At 44.3% G+C, this 20,661-nt stretch overlaps 1 long non-coding RNA gene across 1 annotated transcript; it reads right to left on the bottom strand.

Moving 5' to 3' along the window:
• Positions 1 to 920: 920 nt before the first annotated feature.
• On the bottom strand, positions 921 to 4,765 carry LOC130099233 (uncharacterized). Its single transcript, XR_008808367.1, has 3 exons — positions 4,306 to 4,765; positions 3,180 to 3,335; positions 921 to 1,199 (listed from the first exon to the last, which is right to left on the bottom strand). It is a non-coding gene; the product is annotated as an uncharacterized LOC130099233 (long non-coding RNA).
• Between the last annotated feature and the right edge of the window lie 15,896 nt (positions 4,766 to 20,661).

The following is a 20,661-nucleotide window of genomic DNA, read 5'->3' on the forward strand; positions in this document are numbered from 1 at the left end:
CACATCCTGAGTGTATATTAGCACCGTTTGTTGTTTGCTTTTGGCATCTGTTAGAACGTTTGGATCCGGAAGTGGCGACATATGACGTCAGACTTAACAAGCATATTACTTCTTGAGAGACCTATACATTCTCTTCCCTAAAAATGTCAATGGCAGTTGAACTACCTGGGTCTAATCTGATCTAATTGATTGACTGTCCACACTGTGTATTGTAACTGCTCAGATCTGATTTGTGTGACCAATGGTTCTCTTTCATTTTCTGGAATATCTGCATTGGTTTCTATGTCAGTGAAGTTGCATTGTTATGCCTACACCATGGCCTACTACTAGGCAGCGGAAGAAACATGGCTGGTGTGCGCAGCTTTATTCTGTGCTGTTGTCTCAAAATACAAAGAGGTGTAGATGGCCGACAGGAGGTATATTGTGTGTGTTACGTTACGTGGTGGTAGGAAGGATGAGAAGACGAGGATGATCAGGGAAACAGGATTTAATAAACAAAACTCAGGAACCACAACACACACACTACACTGTAAAAAATTTCTTGTCAAATTAACAGTAACTTACTGGCAACAATTATCCAGTAGTTGCTGTATTTCATTCAACAGTAAAATTACTGTAAAACTAACTACAGTAGTGTTAAGCATACTGTAAAATTAAATACATTATTTTACTGTAATTTTTTTTATCATGTTGAACTACAGTATTACACCATTAATTTTTAATAATACTGTATATAGTATTATACAGTTTAACCAGCCGACTCGCAGTAACAGCCAACCACAGGCTGGAGGTATGGGAGCTATTTTCGTATGAAATGTTTCTTTTTTCTTTTATAGTGCTACTGTGTAACCTGTAGAATATGTAGAAAATCCGTAGAAATATTATTTTAAACTTTTAATGGGAAATAGAAAAAAGAACAATTGAAGTTTTAACTGCACAACCAGGTTTATTGTGTATTTTCAAACAATACATTAGTACCGTAATAATAATGTAATATAATACAACAATAAAAATCTGTTTAAAAAAAAGACTAATTAACAATTAATCATTAATAATTCAAATCAGTGAACAATTCATGTATTTCAATTCATGCAAAAATTATCCTGAAGAGGTCAAATAGAAACTTGAAAGCAGAACAGGTGAGGATGAAGGCCAGGTGAGGAAAAAGAAGAAGAACAGCGACAGCACTTCTGATAATCCTGCAAGAAATGATAAGCACAAATCAATCAGAGGCTAAACATACAACTAATAAAAAAAAAAAACTAAATCACATTATCAACACCTTTTAAGGGGATTTTTTTTTATCCACCTTATTTTTCACAGAAGAGTGGGCCGGTTTCATACGCTTACAGTTATTTCTAGCTGTACAAAAAAGCTTGTTATGCTTCTTGATATTGCAAACTGGTATTCCTTACCCTATTATTTTAATGTATTGAATTTGTCATAATTGTAAACACTAGTTTGAGGCACAAATATTTTTATCATTTACAGCATTTGTTATTCATCTCTTATTTCCTTATAGCGGCTAATGAACCGGAAGTCTCGCACATTCACAGAAAATAGCTTACTTCACTTTTGAAGTTGAAAAATAAGGTGGATATACTGCTTGCATGTTGTGTGGCATCCATGGATATACATATATCGACTATATTAGGGGTGGGGGAAAAAATCGATTCACATATGAATTACGATTTTATCTTCTGCGGATTCAAACCGATTCACACATTTCAAAAATCGATCTACATGTTTAATAATGTGATGATGTTGTTTCAAAGAAGGACAGTTTAGAGTGCACAAGCTTGAAACAGAGGAAGCATTATGAATGAAGCTTATACTTGACTACAGAAGTTCATATCAATATCTTAACAAATAGAAAATAGTCTTAAATATTGTTTAGTTTAGTTAGTCGAGCACACTTCAGGCTTTTCTTACGATCTTTCTATGTACAGGTAGGCTACTTTGGTTTTTACATACAAGAAACACGTTCAACATGGACACGCAAACGGTTTTTTGTGGTAACGAACAAATACCGCCTACAGTATAAAAGAGCATGAACATGTCCTGTATCAGAGGCTAAAGTAATAAATATTGAGAATGCAATGGCCCTTATTCTATATCTGACTCCAAACAATCGGCCACTGATGAGGGCTGCGTTTCCCCAAAGCATTGTAACCTTAAATTAATTATAGAACAATTACCACCAATGGTCTACAATCAATTTAGGCTTACGATGCTTTTGGTAAACGCAACCCAGATCCTGATGATAGTCTGTTCCTTTCATAGATATGTCTGTCGACTTGATGCTCACTAATTTAAATGATGAAAAAGATGCGTGTATGAACGCTGAGCGGCAGCGGGCTAGATTAATTTAAATAGATATGAGGTGTGTATAATTTAAACTACGGTAAATAACTCCCACTCGATTGGGAATAACAGTAGCTGCTGTTTATTTCTATGCTGTTCGATTTTGAATCAAATTTAAATTTGATATATGCATAGAATATATTTAAAATCTATGATCAAATGTAAATCTATGCATATATCAAATTTAAATTTGATTCAAAAGAGAATTGATTTTTTAATCAAATCGTGACCCCAAGAATCTATTTGAATCGAATCATGGATTCAAAAAAAATGACCACCCCTATTACATTTCATTATATTTTTACTTAACCTGTTGTCTTCATTATTTAATGCAAGTTTGAGAACATTTAAACCTTAAAAGAAATAAATATTTGACATTGATTGTGATAATTATCAATACTGACTGATACATTTTATCAAGATAATTTTTGACCTTATCACCCAACCCTATGGAACACAAATGAGTGTAAACTCCATGAATGAAATTCACAACTGCATATCAAATAGCCGCATTGCCGTTTCTGTGTCTTTCAGAAATCAGATATTTTTTACCATTTCATGTTTTAATTAAAACTTATTTAAAGAGATGTTACAATTATAATAAAAAAATTATTTGAATTCTTTGACTTATACAAGGCATATGTGTTAAATGGAAACTGTGAAGGGAACAATTACATATACCTATTTATTTTTTTAATTTGAAAAAATTATGGTTTAAATCATTTCCGCCCTTTTTGGATTTTTCTAAATACAGATTTAGACACAAATAATTTCTACCGATATGGGCCCCGCTGCACATCCCTAATATCTCTTACCTTAATGATTTTGCCAGTCATATTCTGCAAAGTCCCTGATGAAAGATGTGTGGATTCAAAGACATGTTCTTCCTCCGAACAACCTTCCCACTCTTTCTGCTCACCTGGAACTGTGATGTGCATTTTGAATTTTCAGGATTTATCCTGACAAGAAACCTGTAAATAAATAAATAAATATTTTCCAAATGAATTAAAAACAACAACTCTTACAGACCATTTATTTAATTAAGTTATTCTAACTGCATTCTAATAGGCTTCATCGCGCAGTTTAAATGGATAGTTCACTTCAAAATGAAAATTCTGTCATCATATACTCACCCTCAAGTTGTTTCAAACCTGTATACATTTCTTTCTTCTGCTGAACACAAAGGAAGATATTTTTAAGAATGTCAGTAACCAAACAGTTAACTGGGCCCATTGACTTCCATAGTATTTTCTTTATCCTACTATGGAAGTCAATGGATCCAGTTAACTGTTTGGTTATGAAAATATCTCCCTTTGTGTTCAGCAGAAGAAAGAAATGTATACAGGTTTGAAACAACTTGAGGACGAGTTTTCATTTTGAAGTGAACTATCAAGCCTGACTCTCGAGGCGTCGTTTTTTTCTTCTTCAAATGAGTAACAAGTCAGTTTGCACATAGTTAAAACAACAATTACGATATTATAGCTGACAATACTGTAAATGACATACCTAGCTTTGTCTTTGGACAAAAATGCACACTTTTGAGCGCTTCCATCAGATAGACTGGGGTAAATATGAGCGCGCAACTGCACAAGGTAGCTAACTTTACTGGCTGATCGTCAGGTCCTCACAGACGACTAGTAAAAGGAAATAGTGATTTACACGAAAATAAGCACGAATAAATCGATAAGAGGAATCGAAATGTTAATTTGTATAACAATAATCCGAATCCTAACCTTGGGTATCCGATTTCAGGATACATTTATCGATTTTCAATTCCCAACCATGAAAATGTACGTTACCCACAGGCGCTTCCACCGACTTAAAATGGTAAATAACAAAATGTTTAGATCATTCTGACCGTATACGTGGTCAGCTAATAACTGTAAAGTTAATAATTAGCTAGAATCCATCTGCATACAAATAATAAGATTTATTACTTACCAGATGACGAAGTTCCACAGGTCGGCAGAAACAGACACGATCGATGCACTGACATGACAGTCACAGAAAAACTCGTTCAAACTCAAATGCGCTCTCATGCACCCCCCACTGACAGAAATTAATACTGACATGGTCACCCCATCCTGAAAATGTTTTATGTAGCCTAAAAATAACGTTGCTATACCAATTTTTCCTGCGGAATTGTGTGTGGTTTTTTTCGCGGTCAATTTGCACTGCTGTATTTAGATTTACAGTAACTGATAATTTCCCAGAATGCATTGAAAATCAACAGTAACATACTGTCAACTGTGTGCACAGTATATAACTGTTGAAAATACAACATAATACTGTGCAACATCTAAATCTACTGTAACTTACTGTACATAGGTTATACAGTAAGAAACTGTTGAGAAAAACAGTATAATCCTGTGAAAACAACAGAAATCATTTACAGTGTATACATTAACGAGAACGGACAAGGAATAGGGAGAAACAGAGGGCTTAAATAACACAGGGAGACAAAGGAACATAATTGGGGCACAGGTGACACAGATGAAGATAATTAACTAGACACAGGTGAATTAACTGAGGGATAATGAGGAGCAGGAAAACTGAACAGGACTAAACCAAAATACTAAGAAAAGGGGGAAACAAAAGAGTCAAACTGTTACAGAACGCCCCCTCCCAAAAAGGCGCGTCCTCGCGCCGTATAACATCAATGGGGTGGGTGGGGGGGTGGGCGCCCTGGAGGCTGAAGAGGGCGTGTTCTGGAGCAGGACGTGCCGGTGGCCAGGGCGGAGCAGGACGTGCAGGTGGCCAGGGCGGAGCAGGACGTGCAGGTGGCCAGAGCGGAGAGACCCCTTCGGGTGGCCATGGCGGAGAGACCCCTTCGGGTGGCCATGGTGGAGAGACCCCTTCGGGTGGCCATGGCGGAGACATATGCCCCCCCCCCCCAAAAAAAATACTTGGGGTGAGTAACCGGATTAGGGACAGGCTCTGGGACTACGACAGGCTGGGCAGACGGGACGTGAACAGTCTCTGGCTGAGCAGACGTGACATGCATAGTCTCTGGCTGGGCAGATGTGACGTGGACAGTCTCTGGCTGGGCAGACGTGACGTGGACAGTCTCTGGCTGGGCAGACGTGACGTGGACAGTACCCACAACACACACACTATACATTAACGAGAATGGACAAGGAATAGGGAGAAACAGAGGGCTTAAATAACACAGGGAGACAAAGGAACTTAATTGGGGCACAGGTGACACAGATGAAGATAATTAACTAGACACAGGTGAATTAACTGAGGGATAATGAGGAGCGGGAAAACTAAACAGGACTAAACCAAAATACTAAGAAAAGGGGGAAACAAAGAGTCAAACTGTTACATTGAGTAGCGATTCTAGCTCAAATATAATATAATTTTAGTAACTGACCATGAATATGATCAGGGATCGCATACACAGATTAAAATTACCCATAAAGGGGATACTTTGCCAATGTATCTGTATGGACACTTAAATACTGTGAAGTATCGCTATCTTCGTATAATATATATATGTGAGGAGACAGAAGATTGTCTTTAGCTCGACTTTATTCCAACATGTCGTAACCTAACACACGTGAATCTACATTGTTTACTTTCAGTCCATACGTACGTATACGTAGATACGTATGCCCAATCACATACCGTAACAGGTTTACGTGACATCTCCCCCTTTTAGTCTGGGGTCTCATACAGTATTAAACAAAACAACTGTTTCTAAGAAACATACTCTGAAATTACTTTTTGTATGACAACACAATATTTTCCGTATTCTTCCTTTTAAGAAACCCATGTATCAAATAAGCATTATTTCTCTTATTCTATTTATCAATATTTTTCTTTTCAAACTTACTGTTTAAGTAGACATTAACAGTAATACAAATGAACAAGCAAATATAAACAAAAAACATTCCGCTCAGACTTTTCTCTTTTTCCTTTAACCTAACTGGTCTGTAATCATTTGTAAACATTACTAGTTAACTCTTTTCTTCTGACTAGTATGTCAGCTTGACAGCAGGTTTCACAGCACGTCCAGAGCGTGTTCTCAAAACTCTGGGTGACGATGTTATGCTACCAGTCTCAGAATCAGTTTGGGTTGGACGGGTGGCGGATGCCATGTTACCCGGTGGGGTGGAGACTTCTGGTGACTGTGTCGGAGTGTCGTTCCTTTCTTGGTTGACGATCTGCAGATGCCTCCTGTTTCGTCTGGTGGTGTCTCCTTGTGGCGTTTGCACCACAAACGAACTTGGAGTGGAACACAAAGCCTGTATCACCCCGGTCCCTCTCCATGTCTTCTCTGAGTCTGTTTTCAGTCGCACTCTGTTGCCGACACCTAAGGCAGGAAGCGGCTTTGCAGTGCATCTCCTGTTCTAGGTATATTCGTTGGCCTGCTTAGCTTTGGGATCTGTCTGCCTGACTGTCGACAGATTGGGCCACGCTGGTCTCAACTGATGGTGGAGCTTGGGGACTGTGGTTCGCAGTCTCCTTCCCATAAGGAGTCTGGCTGGGCTTTCTTTTGTCGGCTCCGTGGCTGTGTCCCTGTAGATCAGGAGAGCTAGCTGGGGGTCTTGTTGCCTAAGGATGCTTTTAGCGGTCCTGACAGCTCGCTCCGCCATCCCATTAGCTTGAGGATAGTATGGGCTCGATTTAGTATGCTGGATGTCATACTTGGATGTAAAGACCTGGAACCGCTGTGAGGTAAACTGCGGGCCGTAATCCGTAATCAGCTCTTCAGGTATCCCGAACCGTGTGAATGTGCTCATCAGCTTACTTATAACTGCTTCACTTGTGGTCTGGGTGAGACTCAATACTTCAAGCCATCTTGAATAATAGTCAATAACAACCAGGAAGTGCTTTCCTTTAAACTCACAAAGATCTGCAGCTAGTTTTTGCCAAGGGAGCTCCGGCAAAGGCGTTGTGATGAGTGGGTTCCGGCTTTGGCTTGGTTTGTGCTCATTACAGTGTGGGCATGAGGAGACTTTCTCCTTTACCGCATGGCTAATCTTTGGCCACCAGATGGCATCTTTGTATCTCTCCCTGGATTTGTTTAAGCCTTGATGCTGGTGGTGGATCCTCTCCAGCATCTCAGTTCTCATTGTTTGTGGGATCACTATTTGGTTTCCCTTCTTTACCAGTCCATTATGCTCACTAAGACTGCTTCTCTCCATAAAATAGTATAAAGCTGGTCTGACGACATCCCTTTTATATCGCGGCCAGTCAGACTTAATGTATAGTCTGACTTTCTGCAGGGTTTCATCCTTCTCTGTCTTTGCCTTTATGCGCTCCAGCACTGTTTTAGGCCTTTCCAGCTCTTCGATGGCGTCCACGTATGCCTGGATGTCCTCGCTCAGTTTTGTGTCGTCCACTTTTGACTCCGGGTGCCTCGACAGCACGTCAGGTACTATCAGGTTCTTACCTGGGATGTACTCAGCCACAGGATTGAACTTCATTAGGCGGATCAGAAGTCGTTGACACCTCAGTGGAGTTTTGTCTAGGTCTCTGTGGTTGATGAGTGTCACCAGTGGTTTATGGTCGGTAAGTAATTTGTAGCTTTCCAGACCACACAGATATAGATAGAACTTTTCTGAAGCCCATACACTAGCAAGACACTCCTTTTCTATCTGTGCGTACTTTTTTCCCGCTTCATTTGGTGTACGAGAGCAGTAGGCTACTGGTTTGAGTGTGCCTCCATGATTTTGCAGCAGTACTCCTCCTAATCCATAACTGGACGCGTCAGCGCCTACTACAGTGGGCAAAGTACTGAATCAAAGTACTGAAGAACAGGTGCAGAGGATATCAGTGTCTTTACCTTCTTGAAGGCTGCTTCTTGCTGCGAGTCCCACACCCATGCTACTGTATTCTTCAACAGCTCGTTGGGCGGATGAAGGATTTGTGACAAGTTGGGTATGTATCTGCCAACATAATTCACCATACCAAGTACCCTTTTTAACTCACTCACATTTGTAGGTGTCTCTAAGGCGGTGATGGCAGACACTCTTTCTGGGCTTGGAGTCACACCCTCCTGACTGATAACCTGGCCCAGGAAGTGAAGGGAAGCCTGTCTGAACTTACACTTCTGGCGGTTGAGTTTTAGGCCAGATGCGCGGATTGTCTCCATCACCCTTTTCAGGCGGCGGCCGTGCTCTTCCAGAGTGGCTCCGAACACTAGTATGTCGTCCATGTAAACTACCGTGCCCTCGTGATCCTGCAGCAGTTCTTGCATTCTCCTTTGGAATATCTCTGGTGCCGATGTTATTCCAAATGGGAGCCGTTTAAAGCAGTAGCGACCATTTGGTGTTGTGAAGGTAGTTAACTTTGAACTTTCTTCATCTAGGGCCATCTGCCAAAATCCACTGGCAGCATGCAGAGTTGTGTACACCTTACTTCCGGCCAGTTTGTGCAAGATGCTGTCTGTGGTCGGCAAGATGAACTTTTCCCTTTTCACGTTCTCGACCTACACAGATTCTTACCTTTCCAGTCGGCTTAATCACAGGCACCATAGGCGCTACCCATTCTGTGGGCTCCGTCACGCGCTCTATTATGCCATTTTCTTCCATTCGCTTCAGCTCCTCTTCTACTTTAGGTAGCAGCGGAATGGGTATGTGGCGAGGGGCTGCGACGCTGTATGGCTTAGCGTTTTCTTTTAGGACTATTTTTATGGGGTCTCCTTTAAGCAGTCCTAACTCCCCAACAATGTTGTTTTCGTCAACGATGACGATAACGAAATGATTTCGTTGACGCACTTATTTTTTATGACGATAACGCGACGATGACTAGCTAAAAATGGCTCTATTCGTCAAGCTATTCGTTCATGGCGAGTCCGCATCGTCAAATTAATCTATGCAGTGACACCGAAAACACCAGTTTATTAATAAACAATTAAATGTCTCCTTGCTATTTTTTTACACATTCATAATCACTACTTTTGCTGGTTCTTTGTGGCAAGCTTTATGCGTGCGGTCGTGCGCTTGAGTGCGGCTATAACGCTCAATATCCCGTATAGCCTATTTAAGTAATTAAATTAATATAAAGGGCCGATTTGTCCACTTATGGCTTAAATGAAGAACTACTAGTCGACTAGAATACAAACTTTAGTCGGAGGCAGCTCTTATTCCACATATTCTCGAACCAGCAAGCCATTCTGTGTTGAGCGCGCGACCCTGAGCTGAATGAGCGAGCGGGGCGGAATATTCATAAATGCGCTCTCCGCTCACATGCTCTGATCGGAACAAAGGAATATTACAATAATTAATCATTAGTTTATATCTTATACACTGCCCATACACTACCCATCATTTTAATCCCATATCAAACACAGTATGTTATGTCTATTTTATCTATTAAAATATATATATATATATATATAGGCTATATATATATATATCACGTTTTTAAGTAGGCTAGAGGCAGAGAGCTGTGTGCTTTCTTCTTCCCTTTGCCACATCATATCTCTGTGAGATGGGCTTTTCAGCTGTTTCAGTTTCACTGAAAACAAAGTACAGATCTCAGCTGAACATTGAGCATGACTTTTGAGAAATTCTGCAATTCAAAACAGGCTCATTGCAGCCACTAATGCAGAGATAAATAGACCTGTCTTGCCAAATGGATTTCTATTCTTTTCTTTTTTTAACAGATTGCAAAGTGGCACTTTTATTTCTTTTCTATTTTTGAACTTGATACCAATTTTGACAGAGCCACATTTTATTTTCTCTATTTTTTAAAGACTATTTATTTTTTATTTTTTACTAAAATTGACTAAAACTTGATTAAAACCTTTTTGCGTTTTCGGCGACTAAAACTTGACTAAAACCTTTTTTTGTTTTCGTCGACTAAAACTTGACTAAAACTATGAAGTTTTTAAGTGACTAAAATGTGACTAAAACTAAAAAGCATTTTCGTCCAAAAGACTAAGACTAAGACTAAAACTAAAAGGACTGCCAAAAACAACACTGCTCCCCAAACACACTGATTTCTTCGATGTGTTGTATCAGACCCAGGCGAACACTGACAGATCTGCTCAGTAGGTTATCACATGTAGACTTTGCCACTATTACCCTAAAGTAACAGTCTGTTATTTTTCTCCCTTTTAGTTCTTGTGTTTTAGCTAGGAATTGCCCCAAATTGACCACTTTTCCTCCTGGACTTTCCAGTTTAGAGGTAACTGGACTAAGTTTTGGCTTAACACGGAGGCGGCTATATGTAGCCTCATTTATTATCGTTGTGTCAGCACCAGAATCTATCTTGAAGCTATCGGGAGTATGGCATATCACTAGAGTCGTGCGCCATGGTGGCTCTGTATCAGTGATGACTTCATCCACTGTAGCCTCATTCTTGGTTGTAGTCTCATCTATTGAGCCTAAGAATAAGCTGTCAACTTCTTCAGTCACTTCCTGTACCATTCTGGTTTTGCATTTGTTTGCAAAGTGACCAATTTTGTGGCATTTATTACATTCTCTGTCTTTAGCTGGGCATTTGTCTCTTGCATGTCTGCGCCCACATCTTCCACAGTTTTGCCTTTCATTTTCTTTTCTTCCTCCTGTTGCCTCATACTGTGTTTTTTTCCACTTACTTTTATAAGATTTTGATTTTACTTCATCAATGTGCCCTGATGCGCCAGCCTCGCTGTTCTGTTGCTTCACTAGCTCAGAGTGTCTGGCCATGTCGACTGCCTTTTTCAGAGTAAGGTCACTTGTCATTTGTAATTTCAATGAAAGATCTTTGTCTTTAATCCCTATGACCAGTCTATCTCTTATTTCCTCCTCCTTCCCATGAAAAGTCACAGTGAGCTGCGAGTTCATATAGGTGCCTTATGTACTGTTCAACAGACTCACCCGCCTCTTGAGTTCGCGAGTGGAAACGTGCTCTCTCGAAAATCACGTTCCTTTTCGGCACAAAGTGCTCGTCAAACAGCCTCAGCACATAGTCTAAATCCTCTTCCTCGTCATCCTACAAGACGAATGATTTGTACACTTGTTCTGCCTCCGGGCCCATAGAATAAATCAATGCGCTGACCTGGACATCGGCTGGCTCTTTGTTAAGCTTCGTTGCTATTCGGTACCTGGAAAAGCGTTGTTTCCAATCGGGCCAATCCTCCGGTTTATAGAAGCTAAGCTGCTCCGGCGCCGAAAACTTTGCCATCCTGGGCGGTTTCCTCCAGTGAAAACTAATCTCCGAGTCAGCGTGCTGTTTCAGTTAACTTCTGACACCATGTGAAGTATCGCTATCTTCGTATAATATATATATATGTGAGGAGACAGAAGATTGTCTTTAGCTCGACTTTATTCCAACATGTCGTAACCTAACACACGTGAATCTGCATTGTTTACTTTCAGTCCATACGTACGTATACGTAGATACGTATGCCCAATCACATACCGTAACAGGTTTACGTGACAAATACAACGGATTATAATCAGTTATCCATACAGGTAGGCAAAAATAGATCAATGGTATATATCAATAATCAATCACAACGAATTATAATTAAAGCTTCAGTCCGTAACTTTTTTAAGTTAAAAATAATCCAAAATAATTATATTAAAAAAAACATATTCTGCCAGTGGTCAAAACTATCTGCTTGCCATAGCTAGATTCAAAACGGTTAGCTTGTAATAATGATTTTAATTCCAGTGGTACTGGTGGGTTTCCGCGGGAAATTCGAGCATGTCTTTGCGTCATTACGTCACATCCGTACACATAAAGAAGGAGTTACGGCTAGCTATACTGCGCGTGAGGATGTTGACGTTGGGGAGAGTAGAGATGCCTTTTCTCGCAGCACTTTACATAATTGAACTAATGGCGGATCCAGAAAGATCCAAACGACAATCATCAGTGTCAACTGGAGATTCAGCAGTTATAAAACCCAAAAGACTTGGTACTTCGGATTTAAGGTGGCTAGAGAAAGAGAAAGAAACCGTCTCATGCGAACACAAGGATTTAAACATCGGCGGGGCTTTTGAAAAGTGCTTGAACTCCGTGTTTTGAAGGGGTTCAAAACGGAAGAAGAGACGGCTTTTTTCTGCTGAACAAGTAAGATATTTCAATAGTTCAATCGTGTAACAGTACGTTTTCTTAATTCACACAGTTATGGAGTTTCCTTTGTTGTGGCTTTCTCGTTTTGCTATTATGGAGAATATGAATTCTGAACTACACAGGTAATCATAAAACACATTATATTTAACATTAGTCACGCAATGCTGATGTTGTTAACATGAACAATTTGAGAACAAAGTAACTTAGGCTATAATTTGCACGGTTGCTGTAAATCGCGTTGATTAAATCTAACGAAGCTTATCATGTCGAATGCTTTTTCCCCCTTAGTTGGTCAGAACAAAAATGGATGTTACTTACTTGTTCAGAAGACATTTTCTGGTGAAAATTATTATGTTGGTCAAACTTTCAAAAAGTGAATCTGTGATTCTGTATGCCAGTATCCACACAGCGCGGTGACTGACAGCAGCACTCGCCTCAAAGCACTGTGTTCATCCGCGCTGTTTCATGCCGATTTACAACCCACGTAAAGATGATAATTCCGCGAAACACTGCAGTTACAGATTTCGAACAGAGAGATGGCGACAAAGAGGAAAAACTGCGGACTGCAGCTTTAAATATTAATATGTCAATTGTCTAGGATAGATTGATTCCAAGGATAGATTGATTCCAAGGATAACCCTTATGGAATTAATTTGTTATCGAATAATCTGTTCATCCAGCAAACTGATCGTATGATCTTTCATCAACCCTCAAGAGAAATTATCCTTATAGACTCCCAAGAAAGGCTATCTTTCTGGCCATGAAAAATAACTTCCCTGTTTAATAAAAATACTAGTTAAAGTATCAACAAATTTTAAAGCTTGTAGCTTATATTGAACATTTAAGGGACTTCGTAATATGAGCAACAGACAGAGTCAATAAATGAATATAATGGATTAAGGCAAAAACATTGATTTTTCATGCACTGATCAGTTTTGAGATTTTGGGCTAGTTTACTCCTTCAATATGTGTTCTTTCAAGCTGCTATAAAGAAAACTTTGAAAATATACATTAAAGGGGTCATATAATGCCTTTTTGTACAAGCTAATATGATTCTTTAGGGTCTAAATTAAAAGTTTGTAATATACTTTAATTAAAAATTCTCATTAGTATTGTAAGAAAACACTTATTTTACCTGGTAAAAAACAGCTCTGTTTTCAGCACGCCGTTTCAGTGTATATGACTTTAAATGATCATGAGCTTTGCTCACCCCACCCCTCTGTTCTGTGCGTACACCAGAGCCGGCTCTGGCGTACACCGTTTGTAACACAATAACCATAACACGTTGTTCAGTATAAACGTGGGATTATGCATTATATTGAGAACGTCATACATAGAAAACATGCCGTAATGTACCCTGAGTGTAAACCTTAGACGCATTCATTGTGAAGCGTGCAGCTAGTGATTTACAAGGATTAATATAAATATTAATATAAAGTTTAATAAAACCTTACACTCACTTCAGTTCTTCTGGAGCAGCTGCAGGAACACGAATAGATGGTACCGATCTTTTTTCAGGAGCAGCTTTTTAGCAAAACCAGCTTTATACCTCCTCGTTTATAAAGCAGTCTGGTGTGTGAAATGATTCGCGCAAACATGAAAGCATTGACGTTGCTCGTGGGGAATATTCCCTTCGAAAACAAACTCAGCCACTGCGTCTTCGGCGGTTCGGATTTAGGAACATTAAAATGACTGCTGTGTTCGTTATTACACCCAAGAACAGAACACCACAATCGCTTAGACGCCATTCTGCTCATAGACAGTGCTCCAGCATATCAACAATGACCGCGCCGGTCCGCGCAGACTATGATTGACAGCTAGCTCACGAGCGAGGGCGGGTCTGTGTTGAAACCCTTCTGTCAATCAACAATCGTGGGAGGGGCGTGCGAGCTTGTGACGTCACAGGCTCGAACGGCTCGATTTGAGGCAGGGGAAAACATATAAGGAGGTTAAAACAAAACCACTGGATGGATTTTTATCATTATATGATGGCTATGTACAGACACTGCCAACACACATTTCAGTACAATCAACTTGTAAAAGTGCATGTACCATTATATGACCCCTTTAAGATGTTTATTTTATTACATTTTGTTTACTTGCGGCAGTAAATTTCTCCCGAATTTACAAAGAATTTAGCATTCCAACGCGTCATGCCGCGTTCCGTCTGTTTACTGAAGTCATGACCGGTATCGTTGTAAAGCTCTGAATCTCCTGCACAACGCTATGTAACCCAAATATGGGCATTTCCTTTCTATCAGTAACCAATCGTGAATGTCCAAAGGGTGATTTAAAGCTAATGACGAAATCTCATTGGCTACTGCTGGTTTCTGCTAACGTGATTCGCTCAGACGCATCACGTGGTGTACTCTGCCAATGTTAATTCATTGAGTTACTGCAGTTATTGTAGGCCTTATATGCCTGCCAAATAATCTGATAAATAATCAGTTTTCATGAGCTTGAAATATTATATATTATTATTACTGAGGGCCTGAGCATTTATTCTGTTTTTGAGGATTTTTTTCCAATAGAAATGTATTAAATTCCCTACTTAAATCTTTAAATGCCTTTTTCTCAAAATGAGTTTTTTGTCATTCTCCAGTACAAATATCTCAGCCTATGTAGCACCTATGTACACCAAACTTTCCAGTTATACACTTAGCAGTATTCTGAAGATATTTTCAGAGGGATTTGTTAATAAATCATTCCTGGCCTGATTTATGTGACATTTTAATAAAAAAAATATGGCGAAAATCGATTTTTTAAGGCTATGGACAGTATATTTTGATTTCCTAGGTAATGAAAGCATATATCCCGAAATCCCTCTGAACTTTTTTTTTCATCTTGTGTGTAAACAAAATGAAAAAATAATTTTGCACCTGGCTTTATCATATGTTCAGATCTATCTTCCGAAAATATATGCAAAATTGCGCATATTTAATGAGATAATGCCTAATTTGCATAATTAAACATACAAATTTCAAAAACGTATAATACATTTTTTTATATACTTGTGTAAGTATTCAACTGAGGAAGTTTCATGGTGATATCTATTATTTAAAAATGTTACCCTATTCACCTGTAGCGAGGCCTTAATAAAGGAAAACGTCTCGGTAACGGATGTAACCCTCGTTCCCTGAGTAGGGAACGGAGACGTTCCGTCGGAGGACGACGAATGGGGTTTTCGCATAGAAAGCCTATCAACTTCGACTATTACAAAACGAGCCAATGGCAAAGAAATGCCATGGGTCTGCGGAATTTGCAGAGTGTATCTCCGCCCCACCTCGTGGGTATAAAGCGGAAGACGCCGCAACATGCAGATATGTTTAATCGCTGAGGAGCCAAGACTGAGCTCAGGCGATCCCCGCGGTACAGCAGAAAGTGGCAAGAAGACGGAATGTCTCCGTTCCCTACTCAGGGAACGAGGGTTACATCCGTAACCGAGATGTTCCCTTTCGTTGTCACTCCGAGTTCCGTCGGAGGACGACGAATGGGGATACCAGTCTAATCACGCCACCTTCTCAGCTGTCTTCCAGTGCCCTGCGTAAATCTGAGAACCCTGTCGTGAGGCTGGCACGGACGAAGGACTCCAATTTAGCACAGGAATACCAAGGTACACTGGGGAGCATATCCCAAGATTTTAGGGGAATATGCAATTACTGCCAACCCAGAGGGGGGGACTTAGAGAATACACATATGACCCGAGGGATGCATATGGGGAATCACTGGGGTGTCCAGCCGCAGGTGGAATATTTCAACCCCAGGGGTGGCAAGGTGGCTTGCCAAGGGAAAGACACATGCTCAGAGAGGCTTACAGTGGAAATACACATGTCGGGGTCGCTCAGAGGAGGGACCATGCACGGGAGGCACCTAGCAGACGCGCAGGCAAAAGACACTGGCGCCAGCGTCAGGAGTGCTGGAGGAACTCAGGGCTTTCGGGAAGCTCACCTGAGGAAATATCGCACGTATCCAGTCCGTGGAGTGGAATGGCGATCAAGCGAAGACACCTGAGCGAGTCCGGTACTAGCTGGTTGAGCGAGTACATGAGAGGACACTGGCTCCACTCGGAGATTGTAGAATCTGGTGAATGTGTTGGGTGTCGCCCAGCCTGCAGCTCTGCAGATGTCTGTTAGCGAGGCGCCATGCGCTAGAGCCCAAGAGGACGCCACACTCCGGGTGGAGTGGGCGGTCACACCAAGGGGGCACGGTCGACCTTGCTGCTGGTATGCCAAAGCAATGGCGTCCACTATCCAGTGAGACAACCTTTGCTTGGAGAGAGCCTTTCCCTTCAGCTTCCCACCATAACAGACAAAGAGCTGGTCTGAGGTCCTGAAACACTGCGTTCTGTCTACATAGATGCGGAGAGCACGTACTGGACAGAGCAGTGCCAAGGCTGGGTCTGCCTCCTCCGGGGGCAGCGTTTGCAGGTTCACCACCTGGTCCCGGAAGGGAGGGGTAGGAACCTTGGGCACATATCCAGGCCGGGGTCTCAGGATCACGTGAGAGTAAGCCGGCCCAAATTCCAGGCACGCTTCGTCAACGGAGAATGCGTGCAGGTCCCCTACCCTCTTGATGGAGGCCAATGCAGTCAGAAGCGCTGTCTTCATAGACAAGGAAGTTAAGCTCGACTGACTGCAAAGGCTCAAAGGGAGCACTCCGCAGGGCAGATAGCACCACTGCGAGGTCCCAAGAGGGTACGAGAGGAGGGCGAGGAGGATTCAGTCTCCTCGCTCCTCTCAGGAACCTGACGATCAGGTTGTGCTTCCCCACCGACTTACCTTCTATAAGATCATGCTGTGCGGCAATAGCGGCGACATAGACCTTGAGGGTGGAGGGAGACAGCCTTCGCTCCAACCCATCTTGAAGGAAGGAAAGCACGACGCTGATCGAACATCTCCGGGGGTCTACTCGGTGAGAAGAGCACCAGTTGACGAAGAGGTTCCACTTCAACGCGTAGACGTGTCTCGTGGACGACGCTCTAGCGGAAGTGATGGTAGCCACCACCGCTGGTGGTAGGGTACTCAAACCTGCCTCGTCCCGTCCAGGAGCCACATGTGGAGGCTCCAGAGATCGGGACGAGGGTGCCACAGGGTGCCCCGTCCCTGAGAAAGTAGGTCCTTTTTCAGAGCAATGGGCCAAGGAGGTGCTGTCGCGAGGAGAATGAGTTCGGAGAACCAGGTTCGGGTGGGCCAATATGGCGCGACCAGCAAGACCTGCTCCTCGTCCTCCCTGACCTTGCGCAGGGTCTGCGCAAGAAGGCTCACTGGGGGAAACGCATATTTGCGGCCCCGCAGCCAGCTGTGCGCCAGTGCATCCGTGCCGAGCGTGCCCTCGGTCAGGGAATAATACAGGGCGCAATGGGTCGAGTCATGAGAGGCAAACAGATCTATCTGTGCGTCCCCGAACTGGTCCCAAATCAGCTGATCCGACGATGGAGTCGCCATTCTCCAGGGAGGGGCTGAAACCGTGAGAGCTTGTCTGCACAGTTCAGGACTCCAGGAATATAAACGGCACGAAGCGACCTCAGATGCTTCTGACTCCATAAGAGGAGGTGGCGGGCGAGTTGCGACATACGGCGGGAGCGCAGACCACCTTGACGGTTGATGTACGCTACAGTCGCGGTATTGTCTGATCGGACTAGTACATGCTGGCCCCTGAGCACGGCTCGGAAGCGGCGCAGGGCGAGCTGTACAGCCAGCAAATCGAGGCAATTGACGTGCCATAGGCGCTAGGGTCCTATCCAGGAGCCCGCGGCAGCACGTCCATTGCACATGGCCCCCCAGCCCGTGTTGGAGGCATCTGTCGTTACAACAACATGCCGCGAAGCTCGTTCCAGAGGCACTCCGGCCCGTAGAAAACTGAGGTTCGACCACGGGGTGAAGGTTTGACGGCAAGTCGGAGTAACTCGTACTCGGAGAGTGCCGTGCTGCCATGCCCACCTCGGGACTCGGTCGCGAAGCCAAAGCTGAAGCGGTCTCATATGAAGCAATCCGAGTGGCGTTGCCGCGGCTGCAGATGCCATATGCCCCAGGAGCCTCTGAAAAAGTTTCAGTGGAACCGCACTCTTGCCCTCGAACTGTCTCAGGCAAGTCAGGCGACCGAGTCGATCTCCATACCGAGAAAAGAGATCCTCTGCACGGGGCAAAGTTTGCTCTTCTCCCAGTTGACCCGAAGGCCCAGACGGGCTACGTGGCGGAGCACCAAGTCCCTGTGTTCGCAAAGCTGATCTCGAGAGTGAGCTAGAATCAGCCAGTCGTCGAGATAGTTCAGGATGCGAACCCCGTGTTCCCGGAGAGGAACAAGGGCTGCCTCGACGACCTTCGTGAAGACGCGAGGAGACAGGGCTAGCCCGAAAGGGAGAACTGCGTACTGATATGCCTGCCCCTCGAAAGCAAACCGCAGGAACGGTCTGTGTCGAGGGAGGATGGAGACATGAAAGTAGGCGTCCTTCAGGTCAATCGCTGCAAACCAATCCTGGTGCCGCACACATTCGAAAACGCGTTTGGCGGTGAGCATCTTGAACGGCAGCCTGTGAAGGGAGCGGTTCAGAACGCGCAGATCCAGGATTGGCCGTAACCCACCGGTTTTCTTGGGGACAATGAAGTACGGGCTGTAGAAGCCGTCATTTCGGATGGAGGGACAGTCTCGATCGCACCCTTCGCCAGCAGGGTAACAATCTCCGCTCTCATGACAGGGGCATTGCCACCGACCATAGTGGAGCGGACACCCCTGAAGCGGGGAGGAGACCGCGCGAACTGAATCGCGTAGCCGAGCCTGATCGTCCGAGCGACCCAGCCGGACAGGTTGGGAAGCTCTAGCCAAGCTCCCAAAGACTGTACCAGCGGGGTCATACGAACCACAGACTTCCCACCGGTGGTGCAGCGAGGCGGAATGACTGGCCCAGACGTGGACGGCATAGCGGCCCGATGTGGGGGCACAGTCATTGACCGCGCCCTGACAGAGCAGACCAGGGAAGGACGAACGTTCCACGGGGGTCTTCTCTGCCAGGGGGCTGGCGACAGAGGGGGATGAGAGCGGCACGGTCCGGGGACGGTGCACACTGTCATCCGGCTCTGGGACAGAGGAGGACGAGGGGAGCACGGCCCGGGGGCGGCGCTCCGTGTCGTCCGAGAACTCTGTGTGCTCAGGGATGGACATGTTACTTCTTTCTTTAACCACATTGGGGTGCTGCCCACCCGGGGGTGAGCAGCAGGGAGTGAAGAACTAAAGATTCTCCCCCGGCCCTCCACCGGGGGAAGGAGTGGTCCTGCTACCACCTCCTGAGAACTAACCGTCAACATCCCTGAGCAGCCCATCTCAGGAGCGCCGCTTGGCCCGGCGTTTAGCGGGGGGCGGGGCTGGAGAGGGCTGGGACGCCTTCTTGCGGCTTCCTCCACGACCGGGCCCGGGTGAAGGCTGCTGCTTGGGAGGGGCGGGAGCTGCAGGAGGGCGTCCTCGGCGGCGAACAGACTGAGTGACCTTTCCCGGCCGACTGGGTGGAGGCAGCAGCGGGTCGGCGGGGCAGGATGTGCTTAATAGCCTCAGTCTGTTTCTGAGCAGTCGAGAACTGTTGGGCAAAGTCCTCAACTGCACCGCCGAAGAGGCCGGCCTGGGACATGGGGGTGTCGAGCAGCCGGGACCGCTCGGCATCCTTCATGTCAGCCAGGTTCAGCCACAGGTGTCTCTCCTGGACCACGGCTGTGGGAGCGCGCGGTCACCTTCGTCGCCCGGAGAGCGAGGTCGGTGGCGGCATGCAGCTCATCAAAGAGCCCTGGGTCTGTCCTACCCTCGTGCATGTCTCTGAGCATCTGGGCCTGGTAGACCTGCAGAGTGGCCATAGCATGCAGCGAAGCAGCAGCCTGTCCCGCCGCTCTGTAGGACTTCGCCACTAACGTAGACGAGTACCTACAGGCTTTGGATGGGTGCTTAGGCTCGCCACGAGAAGAAGCACTCTGAGGACACAGTTGCATCGCAACAGAGCGTTCAACCGGGGGGAGCCCAGTGTACCCACGGGCAGCTGCTCCATCGAGGGGAGGAAAGGCGGATGAAATCAACGAGCGGTCACGGGAAGACATGGGAGACTTCCAGGACTTCGAGATCTCATCATGCACATCCGGGAAGAAAGGAATTGGGGTTGCCCGAGCGCTCGCGGTTAGATGATTGGTTTTTGGGTGCGGCTGCGGATTCACGTCCGCAGCCGCACCCAAAAACCAATCATCTAACCGCGAGCGCTCGGGACGGGGCGGAGGAGTCCACTCCAACCCGATGCTCGCGGCCGCC

This window comes from Rhinichthys klamathensis, unplaced genomic scaffold (assembly GCF_029890125.1).
Source record: "Rhinichthys klamathensis goyatoka isolate OS25496 unplaced genomic scaffold, OSU_Roscu_1.1 h1tg000225l_1, whole genome shotgun sequence".
NCBI lineage: Eukaryota > Metazoa > Chordata > Actinopteri > Cypriniformes > Leuciscidae > Rhinichthys > Rhinichthys klamathensis.